The 21,180-nt window shown below is 55.6% G+C and overlaps 1 long non-coding RNA gene across 1 annotated transcript; it reads left to right on the top strand.

The window, feature by feature from the left end:
- Positions 1–3,636: 3,636 nt before the first annotated feature.
- On the top strand, positions 3,637–6,787 carry LOC125699776 (uncharacterized). The gene is made up of 3 exons (XR_007379697.1): positions 3,637–3,746; positions 4,596–4,846; positions 5,800–6,787. It is a non-coding gene; the product is annotated as an uncharacterized LOC125699776 (long non-coding RNA).
- The last annotated feature ends 14,393 nt before the right edge of the window (positions 6,788–21,180 follow it).

The raw sequence follows: 21,180 nt of genomic DNA, 5'->3' as shown, positions 1-21,180 counted from the left end.
TTCCTGTTCCCCAAAGTGCCGGGGGAGCATTTCTGATGGATGCTTCGCTCGGCAGAAGTATGCAGCTTTGGACCGGCCTGAACTATTCATACATTCTGGATTCGTGGCCAAGAGAGCGGATTTTCTAAACTACAGAAATGTCTCGCTTTGACATTTTTTAAATACAATATTTTGGCTTTGCCTTTGGAGACAAAGCGCGGAGATCAGGTTAAGCTGCGCAGAACGTTTTCTTACAGATAACTCTCTTCCCTAAATAAACTTTTCCTTGGCTGCATGGCGCGCGTGTTTGTTTGTTTATCCTTCTGGAGACAAAGACATTCCCTTCTGCAACGTACCTCCTTTGCTCCGGGCCTACTCAGATTGATTCCTTTTCTATATTACTATTATTATTTGGTTCTTGGATGGAAAATCAGTTATTTTCACAGTTATCACAGCCATCAGCTTTTCTCCCACCTTCCTGCCATGGTTCTCACCAGAGGACTGCTTTGGGGTGTTGCTTCCCCCAAGCTGCTCCTTTCGGGCCAATTTGCTGTGTTTTGGAGCTCCAACCCTCCCCATCTCCCCGCAGCTCCCCACGCTGGGTGCCCCCACCTCGGCGCACACAGCCACCGCTCCCTAATGCGCATTGGCAGCTGCTGCCGCCGCTTCCCCGCGGCCGTGCGGGATGATGAGATGCGTCCTGACGGCCCGGCCATGTTATACAATGGGCAGGGGGGTGTGGGGAGAGGAAACCCCCCCCCGTGTGGACGGGTCACGCCTGGGCCGATGCTGCAGCAGAGTGGGACGGAGGCAGAGCGGAGCCGGGCTGTATCTGCGAGGTTTCCCTGAGAGTGCTGCTGGGTGAGTGCAGAGGTGGAGGGGGCAGCTCTGCCCGTGCTCCATGGCCATAGGGGCATCTCTCAGAGCTCTGCAAGCAACACGGGCACGGGACACGACTCCAGTGGCCCCCGGGAGAGGTTGGATGCGGCAGCCGGAGGTGTTCTATTTGCTGTTGCGGTAGGAGGGGGCTGCTCTGGAAGGCTCCTTGCTGGTGGCCGTGCCCTGCTCCCCGTTGCAGCAGCTTTGGGGCTCTCCCCAGCAGCGTCCCCAGGCTGGCTGTGCACCCCAGGACCGGCTCTGCGGGTGTGACAGGCGTGAAAGCCGCAGCGGCGACATGGCGACGTGCCCTCATTCTTCACAGTGGCCTCTGTGTGCAACTTTTAATTGCTTTTGTGCCGTGGGTGGTGAGCCCGGCTGCCCAGGATTCGCGGCGCCGGCACCAGCCAGCGCTTCCTCGCTATTGTCAGCGCCGGCGGCCGGGCCCCCGACCCCAGGCAGCGGCTAGGAGGGTTCCGAGGGGCCCAGAGGTGGGTGTGGGAGGCAGGGAGCGGCCCCTCGGGCTGGGGTGGTGGGGTGAGGGTGCTCCTGAGCCATTCCAGGTGCAGGAGAGCAGTCCCAGCCCTGTCTGTGCCCGCTGTCCTCAGGCAATCTCCCCCTGTGTGCTGCAGGGAGGAGCTGAGAGAGGAGCACAGGGTTGGCGCAGTGGGCAAGGCGCTGCTGGGCAGTTGAATGTCTCTCAGGTGCCTGCTTAAGGGTGGCTACACTGTGGGTAGCTGGATGCTGACTGGGGACAGCAGTGCATCTCCGTGCCGCTGCTTGTGGGACATTCTCAGGTGCTGAAGGATGGGGATGGCAGGGGGATGCGCAGGATGGCTCTAGGGTGGTGTGCGTGGTTCCTCTCCATGTTTTCCTCTGCCCCAGCCTCCAAATGCTCACAGCTGCTGTGACATTGTCTTCCTTCTGGGTGGAGCAGAAGAACCCGCAGCTCTCAGCATCCCCTTGCCTGGCAGCTTGCAGCTCACGGCAAGGAGCTGCTGGGGCCACCTGCCTTGGAGCAGGCTGCTCTGCTTGCTCCTGCCCGTGCCCCAAGGAGGTTTGCTGCCAGGGTTGGGTGCTCCAGCACACAAACACCCCACCTTTGCCATAGGACTGAGCCCCTCCTCCCGCCCACATCCCTTGTGCTGGGTGCTGAGTGAATCCCTCTGGGCACACAGCTCACAGTGCAGCCCCAGCTGTGCTGTGGGGCTGTCAGGCCTCCTGCCAGCATTCTGACCCCCAGCTGAGCTGCCCATCCTGGCCCTTTCCCAGCAAATCTTCATGCTCAACAGGAACCTGGGGCAGCAAGCAGGGTGGGTCCCAGGGGAGGCCACGGCAGATGGCAACAGCTCCCAGCCCCACACCGTTCCATGATTGGTATAATTACTATTATTGGGGATTTCAGCCCCTTCTCCTCTCCCCACTGCTCTGCAAAGCGTGTCTGGGCTCCACGATCCGCAGCCGATGGTTTCTGACTTGTACTTCCTTGTCAGGCTGAGACAAACAGGTTTGCTATTATTATTTATAGCACTGAGCCGTGGCCGGTCCCCAGCTCCCCCCGGCTCTGCCCGATGCTGCCAGGGGCTGCTGGCACTCTCTCGGAGAGGACGGTGGTGCAGCAGATGCTGGGACTCAGTGTGCCTTGGGGCCATCTGCCTCCCTGCCCGTCCTCACCACGGCTCCCAGCTGTTCTGGCCCGGCCCTCGGCTGCCGTGTGAAGGAATGTTAATAAGTGCCGAAATGAGAGAATAAAAATATAATTGTTCCCCTCTCCAGCGCACGTCGGCTGCTGAGCTGATGTAAGGGTTCCTTTGTGCAGGGCCGGGAGCTCTGCTGTCCCCGTGCTCGGCGGTGCTGTGCCTGGTAATTGCAGGTGTGCCCCGCTCCGGAGATGGAAATTGGAAGCAGCCGTAGGGCTGGCGGGGTGTGCAGAGGTCCCAGAGCCCTCGAACCACCTCCATTGCTTCAGGCCTGGCTGTTCTCTTCCACAGGTGCCCATGGGACACAGCTCTCCCCATGGAGCTCAGCGCAGCCCCGGCTCCCTCAGTGTCCCCTCCACAGCCAGCGCAGGGCTGTGATTTACTGCTGCCTCACTGGCGCTCGCAGTGCTGCCCATGCCCCTTCCCTGCAGCCACTTTAATGACCTACTTCTAATCCGGGGACTGGGATAAATTAGAGACAGAAAGGGCCCAGGAGAGGTTTTGTTTGGCATTTCTGGTTTTTTTTTCCTTTTTTTTTCCTTTCTTCCCTCTATTCCAGCTTTGTGCAGTACATCTGGGAGCCCCCTCTGCTCTTGGGGACGCTTTAAACCCCACTCCTTGAAAGACTCCCCCAGAACAGCTCCTCTGCCACTCTCTTTATTGCGGTGATTAAACTTCTCTCCCCACCCTGTATCAAATCCAGCTGCAGAGCTGAAGAGATTCTTGGCAGGAGACTGAAGGCAGAAACAATACTTCAAGTGGAGGAGGGGGACCAGGGGCCAGAGCTCTTCCTAAAGCCCCAGAGAGCTGTGGGGCTTCATTAAAAGGATTTTTGCAGCCTGTGGTCAGAAAACCCTTCGACTTTGTTGCTGTAGAGTGCATTGCTGTCACCTGTTTTGCCTAAGCAAATGAACTGGAGCACTCGGTGCCCAGCACCTGGGCTCTGCTGGGCCTGGATGGGCACAGTGCCCTCAGCTGTGCTGGGCAGAGCTCTGCTGCTGCTGCCAAGTGCTGGGGGTACAAGGAGGGGGGTTAAAAGCAGCCAACATCTTCATCTCTAGGCTCCTGCCTTTGCAGGATGCTGAGAGGTGCCCATTGTGGTGGGATGCTGCTGGGTATGGGTGGCAGAGCTGGGGATGTGCTGAGCCTTCCATGCAACTGAATGGCAGCCGGAGGACCGAGGAGCAGGAGGTGGGCAGGGAAAACAGCACAGGGTGAAAGGCAGGGAGCCTGGTTAATTGCTGTGGTGTGAGCACTCCCAGGCTCTCCTGCACTGTTCTGTGGGTGCTGCTTCTGAAAGCTGATGCAGGCGGTGTGTGTGGTAGGGCAGTGAGGTGCCCTGGGAGCCCTTCTCGTGGCTCCTGCGTGTTTGTGCGGCATCCCACACTCCTTCCTGCAGCACTGAGGAGGAGGGGATGCAGGGAGGGAGGGTGTGAGGGCATCTGTAATGCTGGGGAGGTGAGGCTGCCTGGGGCGAGGGGTGAGAGCCGGCCCTGTGCAGGAATGGATGTGAGAAAAGCTCTGTGCTTTGGGTGGGGAATCACCGGGGGATTAAAGGTTTAATAAGATCAGAGGGACAAAGCAATAATTAGCCTAAATTATGCTGTAATTTAGGAAATTAAAAACAAAGCCTCTAATGCTGGAGTAATAACTCTGCCAGTGAACAGGGGATGGCCAAGGGGGGATGCGGCCATTTCTGGGGGGAGGGGAGGGAAGGGGAGACGTGGGGGAGCAGCTGGAGGCTGAACCCAGAGGGCAGTGGGGGGGCTGGGGGTGGCCAAAGCCGTGGTGTTGGGTGCTGCTGTGGCTCCCAGGGCCGGGGTGGGGCTTTAGAACTGAGCAGCAGTGTGCCTGGGGAGAGAAGCAGCGGAGACCCCGCGGCTCAGCTCATTACAATAACATCAAGATTAAATGGGCTATAGAAACATCTGTCCTAAAGCTCCTTAAAGGATCTGAACAGATGTAACAAAAATAGATTTACATTTAATATATTAAGTTTTTCCTCCCTTAACGTTTAGATCATTTGTTCTTTTCTAATAGCTCTCCATCTCTGCCTGGGTGTCCCCAGCTACCACCGCTGCTCTGCTAGCACAGACCCCAATTCTGCTGCGTGGTCATGGAGAAAACGCCTGTTCCGTGGAGCTGGGAGAGCAGAACTGGCTGCTGTGGGTGCATTTGCATTTGGCTCAGTTGCCCAGTTGCAAATCAGGGAAGTGTGAAGAGAAGAAGTAGGGCAGAGCGATGCTCAGAGCGGCTGCTGACCCGGCCCTGCTCAGGCTGTGCTGCTGGAGGTGGGTGCCTGTGGGCACAGCCGCTGATCCCAAGCCCTGTGCAGGCAGAGCTGGCTGGGAGCTCCCAGCAGGATCTGCTCCAGGGTGAGGGTGGTGCAGGGGCTGCCACGTTCCTGCAGCTGGGGCTGTGGTGATGTCAGCTGTGAGCGTTGGTCCTGGTACCCAGACAGGAGGGTGGGGGGAGATGGTGGACTTTATTTGCCCTGCACTGAGAAATGGACAGGGAGCAGTTTGCTCAGCCTGGCCACATGGAGGTTGGGAGAGGGTATAATGACTCCTAAGAAACAAATTTAGAGGAGTGATTGCCAGGGAGGGAGATAAACTACGTCACGTGATGATGCCAGCTCTAGATCAAATGGTTGTCAAGTAGCTGTGCACGCGTGCAGGCTGGTATCAGAATAGGGTTCCTAAACTGCCAAGCAGTGCAGGTCCAGAGCAGCTTTGGGAAGAGTTGGGAGCTGTGTGTGGGGCTGCTTGCTTGGCCAAAATGCTGCTTTCCTCCTTGGAGGCTGCTCCAGCACATGGCTGCAAGGAGTGAAGCATCAGGCTGGGTCCTGGTGCTGCCTTCATTCAGCTCTCCACTTCCCTCACCCCCTCCTCATGGTTCCAATGCCAAGCAGGATGTTTTTGTTTTCCTTTGGGTTCCTGTGTTTGTGTTTTTGCTCTGTTTGGAGCTCTCTGCTGGTATCCCTGCCGTCCTGAGGCCTGTATTTGCAATGTGTTATTTGGGTCTGTGTTAGCTATGGTGCTAGAGGGCTTGGTCACAGGGAAGCCATGGAACAGCGTCCATTAGATGCTCTCTTTCCTTCGTTATCTGGCCCGCATTTTTTCCATTCTTCCCTTTGTCTCTTCCTTCCCCCATCCCTGTTCTCTCCAGCCTTTCCCTTATCTGCTGTTCCACTTCCTCCCTGGAGGAGATAATCCTGCTCAGATGTCCCATGCATCCATCACAGGCTCAGGAGCTCTCCGAGGCCCTTTGCTGGGACTTCTCTTCTGCTGGAGGATCTGCTGAGCAAATTGCTTGGATGGGAAATGAGCACCTGGCCTCATTAACAGTGCCACATCCGAGAGATGGTAATTATCTGCCTGCGAGGGAGCGGGGCATCAGACCAGCCGAGAGGTGGAGGTGGCACTGTTGGTTTGAGCTCCTGCAAAGTCATCAGTCTGGGGGTCAGCTGGGCAGGGCTGGGTGGATGCAGCACCCAGTGAGGGGGGCTATGGGGACTGATGCTGTGTGCTGGGGACAGACCCTTTGTCACACTGCTGGGTGCACCCAAAGCATTGCTAGCAGCAGGGCAAACCCGATGCAGGGGAAGCAGGAGGAGGCTTCCATCTCTTGTGGCTGCTTGCAGTCATCGGGGTTTTCTGCTGAGAGTTTTTGTGTCCTCGACAGCAGGTGCTATCAGGCTGCTGGGCTGGGCAGGGGCTGCGTGCCCCCTCCTGCTCCTAAATGGAGGGTTTCAGAAGCATTTCACGTGGATGGGCTCTGCGGCTTTCCATGAGCCCAGGGACAGAAGCAGCATACTGCTGTCAGGCTCAGGGCCGGGTCCCCAGCCCATGTTTGACCCCCAAATACCCCTCTGCTGCAGAAGCCCACCCACTGCATCCTGCATCTCTGCTCCCTGGGTGTATGCTCACAGCTCTGTCTCCATTTCCTCCTGGTTTTGGGCACAGGCAGCCATGCTCTGAGTGCACCCATGTCCAGCTGGACCCTGGTGAGAACTTGGAGACTGCTGGGTAACTTTAACCAGATCTGACAGCTCTCCCAGGCACGTCATTCCAGCAAGTTTCCAATGAGACAAATGCAAAGCAGTGAGGCAGCAGTTTGGGGTCAGCAGCAGATGCAAGGTCTGGGGGGTGGGGAGCCCTGTTCTGGGTACCTGGCTGGGGTGGGAGAGATGCTCTGTGCTTGCATAAAGCACCAGGCTGCTATAAAGAGCCGCCAAGCCTGGCTGTTTTCACCAGAAGGAGAGATCTCTGGTTTCCCAATAGGGAGCCCATCTGAGCTCCTGCTCTGTCCCACTGTTGCCACGGCTCCATCTCTCTTTCTGCCTTATTTCTCATTACATCAAAATGATCTCAGCCCTTCCTCCCCTGCGGCTGCGTGGGGTGTCTGTAGCGTGATGCCCGCGGTGGATAATCTCCCAGCTTTCACATGTGGAGTGGGAATTGGGTCACTGAGCGCGGTGGGGGCTGTGGCTCAGGGCCGCTTCCTCTGAGTCAGGGCTGATTCAGCATTGCCAGCTGCTGCCAGCTCCGTCTGCTGGGCATCGCCTCTTCCATGGAAACATGGGGGGTTTGGGTAATGGCAGCCATTTAAAGCAAGGAGCCCAGCTTCAGAATGGAGAGATGGCTCTCAGGGTGGTGACGGCATTCAGCCACGTCCTGGGGGTACTGGGCAGCTCTGTTCCTGCTGTGCTCGGGGCACGCTGCTCTCAGCAAGGGGCAGGTCTGCTCCTCACAGCAGTGCTCTGCTGGCAGGCACCTGTGTCACAGAGCAGGGATGGCTCTCCTGCCCTCTCTGTGCCTGCTGCACTGAGCCAGGTATGGCATCGTGGTGATGGGGCACTGCAAACAAGCGCTCTGCTTGCAACCAAACCTCGCTTCAAAGGGTTACCCCTGCTGTCTGTAACAGTTCTAAATCCATCACTGGGAGATTAAATTCTAAAGGGATTTTGGCTTTCAGTATAAACAGCGGATTCTTAAGTACCTCTTCATTTTCTGCGTTTGTGAAAGACACAGAAAGGCCTAAAATCCTCTGAAATCCCTGAGCGTTATTGCAGCCCTGGGCGAAGTGGGGCTGAGCAGCGCTGCGCTCTGCACTGATCTCAATAGGTGGATGGGTGGGTGCTGTGTTTGCTTCATGCCTGCTGCAGCCACCACTGCTCCTGACTGTGTCACCTTGATCTGTGCGTGTCCTGAAGGGGTGCACAGGAGCTCTGGAGCTGTGCTGTGTGTGTGCACCTTTCTGCTCCCTTTTGCAGTAGGCCCCCACCTGCAGCTCTGCACTGGGTGCTCCCCGTGCCCGATGCTCAGTGCAGGCTGTGGTGATGGGGCTGAATTTCCTGATGCACCACATCGCGATAGGAGAACTGGAAGGTCCCCAGCTCCCCGGGGGCACAGACACATTGCAAATACCAGCAGCATTACAGCTGCAAATGGGCGTTGTGCGTCTGGAGCGGAGGAGAGGGGAAAGGAGCTGGGAATGAACCTGTGAGGGAATAGGATGGCTGTAGGGCGGGCAGGGATGGGGCTGAGCTCCTGCGCCCATGGGTTGTTGCCATTCCCATGAGCTGTGTGCTTTTCCTGGCAGTCCCAGCTGGGAGTGGTGGTGCCCCAAACAGACTTCTGTCGCATCTCTGTCCTGACTCTTTGCCTTCATGTGGGTGCTGACCTGGAATAGGACCCCAGCGCTGGGTGTGCCACCGCGTGGTGACTGCACTGCTGCTGGCTTTCGTCTCCTCCTCCCCTTACTGCTCTCTTTGGGTCGGGGCTTGAAGGTTTTGGGGTTCCCCCTCCTGCAGCATCCTCATATGCCAGACGTCGCCCCTGGGTGAGGAGTGCCTGGCCCTGTCTGAGTCACCCCTCTGCCACCCAGCGATGGGTGCTGACGTCAGCCACTTGGCTCTTCTTACCTTCACCATGGATCCTCCAATAACAGGATCCAGCCCGCGGGCTGTGGGGATGCCCTTCCATTTTTGGGTTTTCTCCTCACCCACTGTTCCCTCCCCAGAGCCATTGCTTCTGTGGTTCCATTGCTGTGTGGTTCCATGGGTGTCTTTGCAACACTGGGGCTCGTGGCAGTGAGGGGTCAGTGGAAATGCTGTTTTGAAGGTAATTTTTATTAAAAAAAATACCCACAACAACACAAAAAAGCGATGCACTTCTGTATGCAAATAACCCCACCAGTGGAAGAGAAACTACCCATGTGCTACCGTGAGCTCTGATCTCGTTCCCCTTCCAGTAGCTCATTCTGCATATTTGCTCTGCAGCCAGCCACGGAGAGCTGCTGGGTCATGTAAGATCCTGCCCGATGTGGGGGGCCCAGGCAGCGGTGCCCCCAGGCCGACTTCCCCAGACGCCCCGGCTCCGTGCAGGGCACACCCCGAGTTTTGGTAATGCAGTGCAGGAGAAGGGGCTGTGCTGCGTGGTGGGAGCTGCAGAGCTGCTGAGCACAGAATGCGCTGAAGTCGGGTCCTGGCATCGTGGTGGTGGGAAAGCAGAGCCCCTCTGAGTGATGGTGGGCCCGCGTTGCTGTCCCTTTGCGCTGCACTGGGGATGAAATAAGGCTAAAGCAGCAACCCCAGGGCTGGGAGCAACAGAAATAGCTACGGGAAATGGCAGGAGCTGTTTGCAATCAGCCTGCGCTGGAGCCATGCGCTCTGAGCGTATTCTGGGCAATTAAGGAGAGTGGAGAAATTAGTAAAGAATCGGCGTCTGTTTGTGAACAATTCCCGAGCTGCAAGAAAGAAAAAAAGGGCAAAACGCTGTGAAGAAATGGTTTGCTATAAATAGTTGGCCCGGCTCGAGGAGGAGTGACAAACACAGGCAGAGAAAGCGGGGACAGCGCATCACCAAATGTACTTTGTTCATTTATTTGACAAGTGTAGCTAAGTTTGAATTATTGATGATTATGTTTGCAATGCTCCAGCACATGTTGTGAGGAGCACTGCCGTTACTGCTGGTAACCCCAGCCCTGTGTGACCCGATGGGGATGCGCTGCTCTCCATGTGGTTCCGGAGCGCAGGGCGGAGCGGGGCCCACTGCGAGCAGCCCAGGTGAGGAACCGTGTTGTTTGAAAGTCCCGAATTGTGAACCTGACAATACGCCTCTAATCTTTGTCACTTCACATGCCAAATCCCAGAAGTGCTGAATTATTAAGTCTAAAGTTCCAAAATAAACTCTCACTCAGAAGATTATTTCCATATCATTTGAAATTTCCTGCTCTAATAACTCCTGCGCTCTGCCTGTCTCTTTGCCCTAATCCTGTTCTGAGGGCTGAGCGCAGCCCCTGGGGTGGGCTCACCTTCCCCCGCTCCCAGATCAGCCTCCGTCTCCCAAACTGCTGACGGCTTAATTATTGCACGGGGTAATTAGCGCGAGGAACCAGACTGAGTCCTCTCCAAACTCATTTCACTGAGGAAATCAATCCGATTCCTCCCAAAGGGCTCAGCTGCCAAACTTAATTCCAAATAATTTAACAGAAAAGTTCTCTAATATTTCAAAGGGGGTAAACACGAGGAGACCGCGGGTAGCCCAGGGCGCCTTGCGAACATCCCACGCTCGCGCTGCGTTGCACGGGCTGCTGCCAGCACCCGGCTGCGCTGCTCACCTTCCTGCAGCCCCAGTCCCTTCTGGGGTGCTGGTGGCTCAATCCCATCCACTGCAGGGGCAGCTCTGGGACATTTCTGAGGCAGCTCTGGGGCAGCTCGGGTGCAGTTTTAAGGCACTGGGGCAGCGTGATGCTTGCAAGCAGGCGCAGGCAGGAGGACCGCAGCACGGGATGTGTGGGTGGGCACGGGGAGGGATTGGACCCAGACGGGGCTATTTTTTGCCATGAAAAGGAAAACCACGCCTTTGCTCCCTGGATTATATATATGTATGCTTTTCCCCCTGCAGTAACTGGAGAATAGAAATAAAATACTGAATTATTAACTCTAATTACCCCCAGAATTACTTCAATAACAGTGCAATTTCACAGACGGCTGCTGCGAAGACAATGTGCAGGGATAAAAGGAGGCAGAGAATCCACTTCCACCACAGGAATGTTTGCAATTTATTATTTTCACATTAGCCCTTTTAATTTTTTTTTCTTTTCTTCCCAGTTTCCTCATCTTTTCCTTAACAATGGTCAGACTTGAAATGCCCCCAAGCATTACCCTGCTCATGAGTGGCTGCATCTTCGGAGCATCCCAACCCCTGTGGGCTGTGCTGGGATCCATGCAGGAGCTCCCATGGGAGCAGCAAAATGCTCCTGCAGCCCCACAGCCCCCACTGCATGGCCCGTGCCATAGGGCCCATGATGCAGGGCAGTGCTCCTGAGCACAGCTCTATCTTGTCTGTGCTCCCCTGCAAACCCAGAGCTGATCTCTAGAGAGGTTCAGTGTCGTTTGGTGTGCAGTGTGTTGGTGCTAAGGTTACTCCGTGCCCTCTGCTCTGCGCATGTGTAGACGGTTTTCTTTTTCTTGCCTTCCTATATGTGCACATTCTCTGTGAAGTTTTACAATGAGGGCTTTGGGAAGCACTTTCCTGTTGCAGGGAGGAGAAATGCTGCAGCCCCACAGCTCCTGTGGGATTCTGACCCCAAAGGAGGACACCTTGGATTTCCCTGGTTGCATTTCCCAGTGTGTTCTACGAGCAGCTGGGGGTCAGGTCCCTTTTGGGATGGCTGCAAGTTGGTGCTCCCCATTGTGAGGATTCCTGGGGGTTCGTCCCCAGCACTGTGCTCTGCTGCACTGTACCTGAGCTGCAGCTCAGGTCCGCATCCTGCAGCTTCTCACAAGCATTAAATCAAAGGGGGCTCCTGTGAGGAGGGTGGGGGGGAAGGGGAAGAGAGGGGGAAAAATGCACTTTACACTGGAATGTGACCAGCCCGGGTAACTCAAACCAGAAGGCAGCCAGTGGCAAGCATGCAGCTGGCAAGCGGCTCACAGAGCTGGCATGGCTGTGGAACTGACCTGCCAAGAGCCTCTCAGTGCTGGGTGAAAGAAATAGGAAACCCAAACCGAAGAACGTGCTGACTTGGAGAGCAGCATCTCTCTCCTCTTCCTGCTCAGTGTCTGCTGGGGGCTCCTCTTTGCTTCTATGCAAGGAGAAATTGCAGTGTGTGTCCTGGAGGGGTGGCTGTAAAGCTGGATGCTAGGGATTTGGGGATGGGCTATGAATAGGTGGTGGGAACTGCAGAGGGGCTGGTGGGTTCCTCAGCCCCTAAGGTGAGGCATGGAGTGGGACCCATCCCTGCATGCCTGCCCTGAGGCACTGGAGGGCTGTCCTGGGCTGTTGGGATCCTACGGAGTGGGTGATGAAGGCACTGCTGCTGTCCCTGCTGCCATCCATTGCTGCCCCAGTGAGTTACTCGGCTTGGCACCTCCATAGCTGCAGTTCATCTACCTCCATTGGGAACGGGCTCACTCTATGCACCTGGCACTTTTCTCCTCCCTTTGTGACTGTTCTACTTTTCCATCTCCTGCCCTGGAGGGCTGAGGGCCCTTGGACACCTGGACAGGCACTGCACTATCACAGCTCTGGCAGCCTCTCCTGCACAGTGCTGCTTCCAGTAATGAGCAGGAACAGAGCAGGAATGGAGGAGGCACCTCCTGTCTCCTCTCTCCAGCACTGCATGGAGTGCAGCCATGGGGGACACATGTTCTGGGATCAGCAACTGGAGGGGTTGGCTTAGAGATGGGGAGGGAAATCCCCAGGCCCTGGCAGGGTGCTGAGGATGCTGCCGAAATGCTTTGAGCTCTGCACTCGAGGGCCTGCATGTTTTGTCTCTTCTTTCTGCATGTTCCCATCACCTGCTGGCAAGAGAACCAAGAGGGACAGATGGGTACAGGAGCAGGAAGAGGAGGGTAGTTTTGTATCCTTGATGGGAGCAGGTCTCTCTCTGCCTGCATCCCCCCTTCCCAGAGGTGTTTCAACTCTGATTTAACGGTCCCACACACTCCCCACTGCAGTTTCCCTGCAGGTAGTCAGGTGCTACTTTCGGGAACAACAGAAAATCTCACTGCATTCTGTTCCTCCATCACCTTTCCCCATAGAAGAGGAAGAAAGTGTAGCAAGGAAGCAAGGAGGAAACAGCGCTGGGGCACAGGGACAGCTGGCCCACAGGGGACACAGGTGGCACGTGGGACGGCACCTTGTGCTCCTGCCATCTCCTGGCTGTATTTCAGCCCCCTTCAGTGTATGCCCAGAACTCAGAGCCACCGCTCTGCCTTCCCGCACGCCCTGCCGGCCTCGCTCCAGCATCCCGTCACACTAGGAAACCATTCTGCCTGATAATGCACTAAAGCGATCGTTATTTTAGCGATTGTTCTCATATTTCCCCCTCTTTGTTTTCCTGCCAGGCTTTAGGGGAAATGTAAGGAGATAAATCAGTGCTCTGAGCAGGTGTGGGAGATAGGCTTTCCCGTGCTGCTGGGAATCTGATGGATGCTTTGAAGCACTGAGCGCCAGATCCAGCAACACCTGCATGGCCCCTTGTGGGACAGGAGTTCTCTTTGCCCAGCTCTGTCACCCCAGAGCTGTTTCCCTGCAGCTCTGCCTGATGCACAACGCTGTGCACGTGCCCCTGCATGCTGACCCTGCACTATGGCACTGTCTCTGCATGGTGTCCCTGCCCTGGGGCAGCTTGGTGGCCCTATGGCGGGTCCTGGTGGCCGTGGCTGCCCCTGATCCCTCATGCTTTGGGTGCTGCTGTCCTGGGAAAATGCCTGTGGCCACGCAGCACAGCCTGGGAACCGGCTGGGGGCTTTTGTGCCCTCTTGGAGTCAGCCTGCTCAATGGGAGCTTTCAGCTCTGCCTTCCCCTTCCCTTCTTACTGTGCCCTGCAGCCAAGTCAGAACCCCGTCTTTGTTTGCATTTTTCAAAATAAATCACTTTGGGGTGAATTTCTTGCTGTGGAACAATGCTGGCCGGGTACAGACCATAAGGGCTCTGTTATTGGCAGCAGGGACAGGGCGTGAGGGACGGCCCCCAGGGTGCTGGCTCTGAACTGGGAGGGACTGGGGTGTGCTGGGGGAGGGGCCGGGGATGGAGAGGGGGAAGGGACCTGGGGGAGTGGGGCCCGTTCCTAAAGCACAGATAGCTTTGATAATTAGCCAGGGCTGTGAAGGGAAATGATGAAAGGTAAAGAGGATTTGTTTAAGCACGGCATGTTTTATTGCTTTCCTTTCTCAAAGTCTCTCTTTAAAGTGGTTGGAAGATTTTTGCTCTTATTTTGCCTCAGATGTTGAACTTTAATTACAGTCAATGTGGTGAAATACCTGGAATAGGAATAAATCATGCAAAAGATTTTCTCAAGGATTCACGCCATCCCCCAGCTCTCCTCACTTGGCAGCCCAGGCATAGACCCCCTTAGCCCACCAGCATTTCCTATGAGCAAATGTAAGTACTGGCTGCACCCCCAAGAAGGACACCCTGAGCTGCAGCCCCCCCCATATGGGTCACAAACTGGGCATGGGGAGAGCCCAGCAGCAAGGGGACCACAGCTCTGAGCTGCTCGCTCAGCGCCAGCAAGATGCTGCAGGAGGCTGGATAGGCAAGAGCCCAATTAAGATAAAATCACAGGGAATTGATTAATAATTAGCAAGTAATTAGTTATCTCTCTACCATCTGGAGGGCTGAATGTGCTTGTGAGGCATTGGCTGTCTGTGGGGTGTCCCCACCACCCGCACTGCCTGCGCTGTCCCCGTGGTTCCCCTGCCCCGTGCCCACATTGCAGCCCTGAGTTCTGCACTGCCTCTGCCCCAAGCTGCTGCCAGGGAGGCTCTGCCAGGGGCCTGGCCTTGCTTCCAAGCGATCGGAGTTACCAGAGTGCATGTGCATCCTCTGCTGTAGCATGACAGAGTGGTGGGGAGGCGAGGAAGGAGAATGGCGAAGGGTTGGGATGGCGGCTCTGCAAACATCTCCCCAGCACAATAATAATAATGAAACCATTATGTTTCTTTGTTTATTAAGCAGAGAGGGCAGTCGTGGAGAGAAAACAAAACAACAAAAGCGGGATGGGTTCCATGGAATCCTCCCATCTTCTCTCGGTGTTTTAAACCCAACCGTTTCTGCCCAGAGGGTCTTCATCCACAAGACATGTCCTGCCTGTCCCACCCTCTCCATCTCCTCTCCTCCACCAGGCGAAGCTCCCACTCCCCACCCCTGGCTGCCCTCAGTGTGGCTCTGCTGGCTCTCAGGCTGTCTCCATGCACGTGAGCGCTGACAGCAGCCTGGGAGCACCCGGTTACAGGGAGGTGAGCCAGAAGCCAGGAGGCTGATTGCCCTCAGCTTGGGAGGGAATTGCTCTGATGAACACCGCCCGTGCAAAAAAGCTTTTCTTTCAGAGGGAGGAACAAAAGAGCTTTGAAGACGCAAGGAAGACAAACACCATCTGCGAACATCCGCAGGGACTGAGTTGCAGGGTGCGGGCTGTGCCCTCTGCAGCCTGTGGCTCCAGCTCTGCATTGGGAGGATGCTGAGGGCGCTGGGTCATCCCTCCCAGCCCACCATGGGGGGCTCTGCAATGGGGGTGGACCCTCCATGGGTGTGCAGCTCCTGGGGCAGTGTCAGCAGTTTACAACCTGGTTTGGCCCAGTTCTGTGACCAGTGGGGAGGAGGCAGATCCGCGCCTCTGGAAAAGGGAAACGGGGGACCCCAAAATAATTGAAAGTAGCGGCAACGATCTGAGGTGGAACAAACTGATTTAACTAAATATAGTATGAGCAGAATATAATGAGAGTGTGCCTGAAAGGTGGATGGGCCTCGCCACAGCGCTGAGGTGAGAAGTGCAGTCCAGTTGAGCCAATGAAGAAAAGCAGACGGAGAAGAGCAGATGGAGAAGCACAGGCAAAGAAGAGCAGGCGAAGAAGACATCATCAGGTGACCTTGCCAGGAGTTGTATCTCCTCGCTGACTGCAAAGCCCCTTGGGGAAATGTAGTCCTTCTCCTCCGGACAGGCACCCAGAACTTGAGCATCGGCAGTCAGACCCCCGGTGCATTACATGATGTTATGGTGTGGAATGCTGATAACCAAAAGTCATAAAACCATGACAGGCAGACTCAGGGTTGGCAGAGCTGCGCTTCTCCAGGATGGGGGGTTCAGAGCTCCCCACGTGGTTTGGAGGCTCTGCGATGGAGGAGATCCTGAAACGGGGCCAGGGAGTTTTCTTTGGCTCTCCCCGCCGCAAGAGCACGCTGGAGAACTTGAGGGCTTTGCAAGACCTTCCCGGGGCTTTGCTAATGAACCCCTCCCCGTGCCACATATTTCATCACGAAAACAGAACGAAACCACAGAAGTCCGCAGAGAGGCATTTCTACTGCTCCAGAGACAGCAAAAATGTTCACATGCAAACGCGTCTGGTTTCTGCTTCCATTCCGGAGCCCAAAGCAGCTCCATGCCTCCTATTTTCTGGTTACCAGAGCTGCCCTGGGCAGAGGCTGGAAATCTGACAGTGCGTATTGTCTTTCTTCTGGGAAAAAAACAGACGGGAGCTGCTGAGTTGTAATTCGAAGGAAATCAAAGCCCTGTCCATGGGAAGGGGCGAGCTGTGCTGTCTCCAGCCATCTCTGCATCGTCCCTGTGTCTCTCTCATCCCATCACAGAGGCCCTGCAGACATCCCCAAGCAGGGTGCAGCAATTTTCCACTGCCACTGCCAGCGTCCCTGCAGCGAGGGCCACGTTGGCCTGTTGATTCCATGCTATGTATCCCCCGGGATCTGATGCTCCAGTTTAAGAGAGCCTTCACCGGGGGCATTCTGGCTGACATCAGCCTTCCTGAGCATCCCAGGTCCCCCTCACTGTGAAACCTCAGCATCCCTCCCCTCTCCCTTTTGCACAGTCAGCAGTACTTGCTTGCAACCCACCCTGGAGCCCGACATCCCCTTGTGATGTCCCCCATGGAGATGAAGGATGCTTGGGGAGTCACCAGCATCTTTCCCTGTGCTTTTGCTTAAGCAGTAATGGAAACCACATGTGGTTGGTGTGTGCAGCCCTTGGAGGAGCACAGAGGAGGTCAGGGAAGGGCAGCTCTCAGCTCTGGGCATGAAGTGAAGCTGGTGCTCACCTGCCTCATTTCTAACCCCCACTGTGAGCAGCACTGGGATCGTGCTTCTTGCTGCTCTGCCCTCCATTTCTGCCTTGTGTAAGTCCTGAGCCGTGCCAAAGTACTGCTGAGACTTAATCATATTTATTACTGCTTTTCGGGGAGAAAAACAGCTCCACAAACACTGAGCATTAGCTCAGATGGGCTGAGAACACCCAAAATCCTGCGTTCAGTGTGGCTGGTGGTGCCACACCTGCGTGTGCTTCCCCTCCTCCCAAACGGCCGGAGCTCTCTGCTCACATTCATTTGCTTCTATTTTTTGGCTCTGACTCCACCTCAAACTAAATTCTGCCCTGTGCAAACAGAGCAGGGCAGAGCCAAGAGCAGGTGGCAGGGCATCGGCCAAATCCATCAAGTAAATGGGAAATTTCCTACGAGCATCAGTGAGCCTGGGCTCAAGCCAGGTTCTTCTGTTGATATTTTAATGACGATAAATGCAATTAAGGATGAGAGAGAGGCACATTAAATTAAATAAAGTATCGAATGCTTGAGGATTCTTAGCGGATGGGGTCACAGCCATCTCTGGGGCATCCGTAGCCAAGTGGCAGGTGTTGCTGGATTGCCTTCCGCCTCTGGTGCGCATCCTGTCCGTCTGTCTGTCTGCTGCCTGCTGCGTGCAGGTTGACTCATCCCAGCGGATGCTGTGGGACACACCGACAGCCAAGCACAGATGCACAGCACTGAGTTCCCCACGTCCCATCGCTCCTAGGAGGGCTCTCAGTCCCCCCACCAGCTGCAGGGCCACAGGTGGGGTTGGGGTGGTGGATGCAGGGCCTGCGGGTGGGAAGCTGCCAGCAGAGCACTGGGTGGGCTTCACAAGTCGCCTGCCCCGGTCCTCATGCAGCTCCCTGGGTCTCTAAGACGTCGGTGACCCATTGCCTGGCTGGCTGCAGGAGCTGGTGAAGGTGAGGGCACCCAGTGCCTGGGGAACTGCCATGTGCTGATGCCATGTGGGACCAATGGGGGGCTCTGTGCCTCCCAGCCCCATCCCTGCCCTGTCAGCATTACTGAGGGGAAAGGACAGGAGTAAGAGCTTTTTGTGGGCTGTGTTAATTGCCAGGCCGTGCTCTGGGCCATGCTGCGTGGCAGCTTTGCCATTAGGCTGCACGCCCCTAACGAAGTCCCGTGGGCTTCCCACCTTCCCCTGCCCCTTTTACAGCAGTCACTGCTCCAGGAGACTTTAAAGCTCCTTTTGTTAGGGATTAAATGCTGCCTTAAAGGAGCTATTAAAAAATGGAATTAAATTAATTAGAAAGGGAACCATTCAATGTCAGCTTTCTGCTGACCCTGACAGGTTTTTCCACCCGATTTCCATCCCCACGTGCAGGTAGTGGGGCTGTGAGCCCACATCTCAGGCCTGGTAGGAGGACACTGCAGTCCCCAGCAGCAGGACCTCTCCTGGCCATGGGATTGCAGCAAGCAGACGCCTGGCTTGGTGACCCCGGAGCACGGAGCGCTGCCTTGTCTTCACCTGTCCTGCATGGGAGGCTCTTGGGCATCTGCACAATGCAGTGCATGGGAAGGTAAATGCTGCAACGTAGTCCTGGCTTTTTTGCTGTTGTTGTTGACTCTATCAGAAAATAAGAGCACAACTCATGGTTTTCCAGGCCAGAAGGGCCTCTGTGATCGGCCACACTGACCTCCTGCATTCCACAGGCACTGCCTTGGCAGAAACCTCACGGCTCTAGCTCAAGCTGAAACATATTTTTTAGAAAGATACTCGGTCTCCATTAGCAGACTTCGAGTGATGGAGATCCTGCTCTGTCCCCGGGGATACGATCCAATGCTTAATTGCTCTGACTGCTAAAAATGTGCTTCTTATTTCTAATCTGGATTTGCCTTGTTTCAGCTTCCAACCAGCGATGTTGTAATGCCTTTTCCTGCTAGATTAAAGAGCCGTCTGCTATCAGAAATCTCTTCCCCATGCATATGCTCACAGGCCGTGAGCAAGCCACCTCTTGGTCTCCTCAATAAATGAAACAGCCGGAGCTTCTTCGCTCTGTCACCACAATGCTTATTTTCCGCTGCCTTGACTCACTCCCAGCTCTCTTCTGAACCCTTTCCAAGTTCCCCTGCTCGGGTTGGGATTTTTGCAGCAGGGTCCTTGTGCCATGTGGCCAGGCAGCAGCATCCCTCCCTCCGTCTTTGTGGATACAGCCAAGAATTGTGCTCATCTCTGTGGCCCCCCAGAGTGTGGCCAGCCAGGGCTGAGCTCTGCTCTGATGGCTTTGGGAGAGGAGCTGTTGAGTGTTTTGAAGCCCAAGAGTAGATCAGGGAGGCTGCTGGTCAGTTCTCATGTGCCTGCCTGGTCAGGAGGACCTGAAGTGTGCAGTAGGTATGTGGGGATGCTGGGGACATGCATCCTCTGCTGGAAGCTTGGCTGTATGGAGGGCAGCCCGGGAACGGAACCCAGCCACCCATTCCCATCCAGTGACACCATCCTGGCCCTGCTGTCTTTCACTTCATCTCTCAAGTTTGGTGCTGAAATGAGGTGGGATTCAAAACAGCCAAGCACTGCTTGCAGGGTTGGGTGGGGGTGACTGTGGGAATGGGGAGGGGGAGAAAAAGGGCTGGCTTGCATCCAGCTCATCACTGCAGGCAGCACGGGGGATTCACCCACCCATTAGGGCTTCAACTCATGGAGCTGTTGGTGCTGGGAGAGCAGCTCCCTGTGATATTAATCATCTGTGACCCATCCAGGCTGTGTTTTGGTCTCCTCTCTGAAGCCCATCCTGTTCCCATTCCCTTCCCTCCCAGCGAACTTGGCTCTGCAGCCGGCCAGAGGTCGGCATTTCTCTTTCCTTCAGAACAATGGAGCAAGGACTGCAGCAGCCGACACATAGCAGCGTGCTGATGGTTGCCAGCTGTGTTGCCTTAACATCTTCCCATTATCTCCACACTGCTGGCTAACCCTATCTTGGGGGAAGCTTCGTCCTGACTTTGGCAGAGGAAGGAGTCTCCCTCCCAGCATGGAAAGCTGGCCCGGTGCTGGCTCGCTCTGCCCTGAACATCTGCTGCTGGCTTGGTGGGGAGTGGGGCTGACACTGGTCTGTAGGAACACACGCAGCCACGATACTGCTGCCTGCGTGGGGCCATGTGCCACACAGCCCAGGGCACTGCACAGCTGTGGGTATCACTGCCCTGGGCATCACACAACCCTGGGTATCACACAACCCTGGGTATCACAGAGCCCCAGCAGAAAAGTCTTCCTGTGTGCAGCCCAGCCACTCAGGTGTGCACACATGCACACACACACAACTGCATGCGCATACACATGCACACACACATGCACACACACATACATGCTCCTCCCTGCCAGCCACGCGTGCGCACTGCTGCAGAGCGGGATCAGTGTCTGGGCACATGAACTGCTTTACATCAAAGCAGGAGCAGCTGGAGCCCTGGATAAGTGCAAACAAAACCTTTTTTTTGAAGCCCTGGGTGGCTGCGGGTGCACGCATTTCCTCCTGTTACTTTCTCATGACTTGCTTTACCATGTGCAGACTGGGACCTGGCTGAGAGAGGCAGAACGATGCCAAGAAATGCTCCTTCCTGCTGGAGGCAGATGCCTGAAATGCAAAGGGTCGTGTCCTTCCAGCAGGGTGGGCTCTGCCCAGGGCACACTGCTCACCTGGGACCGTCCAGACACGCAGGAAGGACCTGGGGGTCTGTCCCAGGCCATTGGCAGAGTTTTGTGAGTAGGGTCCCAAGGAGTCGCACCCTGAGGGGCGGTCACGGCTCTGCGCTGCAGTGCACAGAGGGTTTGGCTGAGCAGGGTGCAATGCACAGCTGGGGCACCCTCACAAGGTGGGGCTGTGAGGATGCGAGGGGCCCCGCTGACGGGAGAGAGGGCGAGAGTCCCACGCAACTGGGGAACCTGAGCGTCTCTGGCTGTTTGGGTTTTGAGAACATCCTTAACGGAAACACATGTGAAACACGTTCGCAGTGGATCTACCCGAGAAGGCTTTTCCGTTTTTGCTGTGTTAGCAAACTGCAGCCAACTCTTTCTCTCCGCCGTGAACTACTGAGCAGGGACCTGGACTCTCCGCTCCGCTTTCATTCAGAGCCTCTGCCAGCGTCATAAACCCAGTAAAACGTTATGGCACTTTGCACCCACTGGGAAACCAAATGTATTTTAATGTATATTTAATAGATTTCAGGTCTTTCTGTTATTAAATTTGCTTTTCGTTTGCCCCCTCCCCCTCTCTCTTCGGTACATCAGATTGAATGGGAAATTTTAAGTGTATTAAACCGGCATCTCGCAGAAACAAATCCAGATGGCCTGGTACAAATCAGGGAAAAAAATCGCATCACAATCTATTAGAATCTCGGCTCAAATGCAACGCACATTTCGCCAGGCAGGGACCGCCCCGCTGCTCTGTGGCAGAGGAGCTGCCTTCACACTGGGATCCTTGGGGAGGGATGGAGCAGGGGCGGCTGGAGGGATCCCTCCTTCATCTGCCACGGTGTAGGAACACACTGAGGTTGTGCATGCTGTGTTTCTTCTGCCACGACCCAGGGCTG

Source organism: Lagopus muta, chromosome 13 (assembly GCF_023343835.1).
Source record: "Lagopus muta isolate bLagMut1 chromosome 13, bLagMut1 primary, whole genome shotgun sequence".
In the NCBI taxonomy this organism is placed as follows: Eukaryota; Metazoa; Chordata; class Aves; order Galliformes; family Phasianidae; genus Lagopus; species Lagopus muta.
The sequence above is the reverse complement of the archived record's forward strand: the minus strand, read 5'-3'. Positions and strand labels throughout refer to the sequence as shown.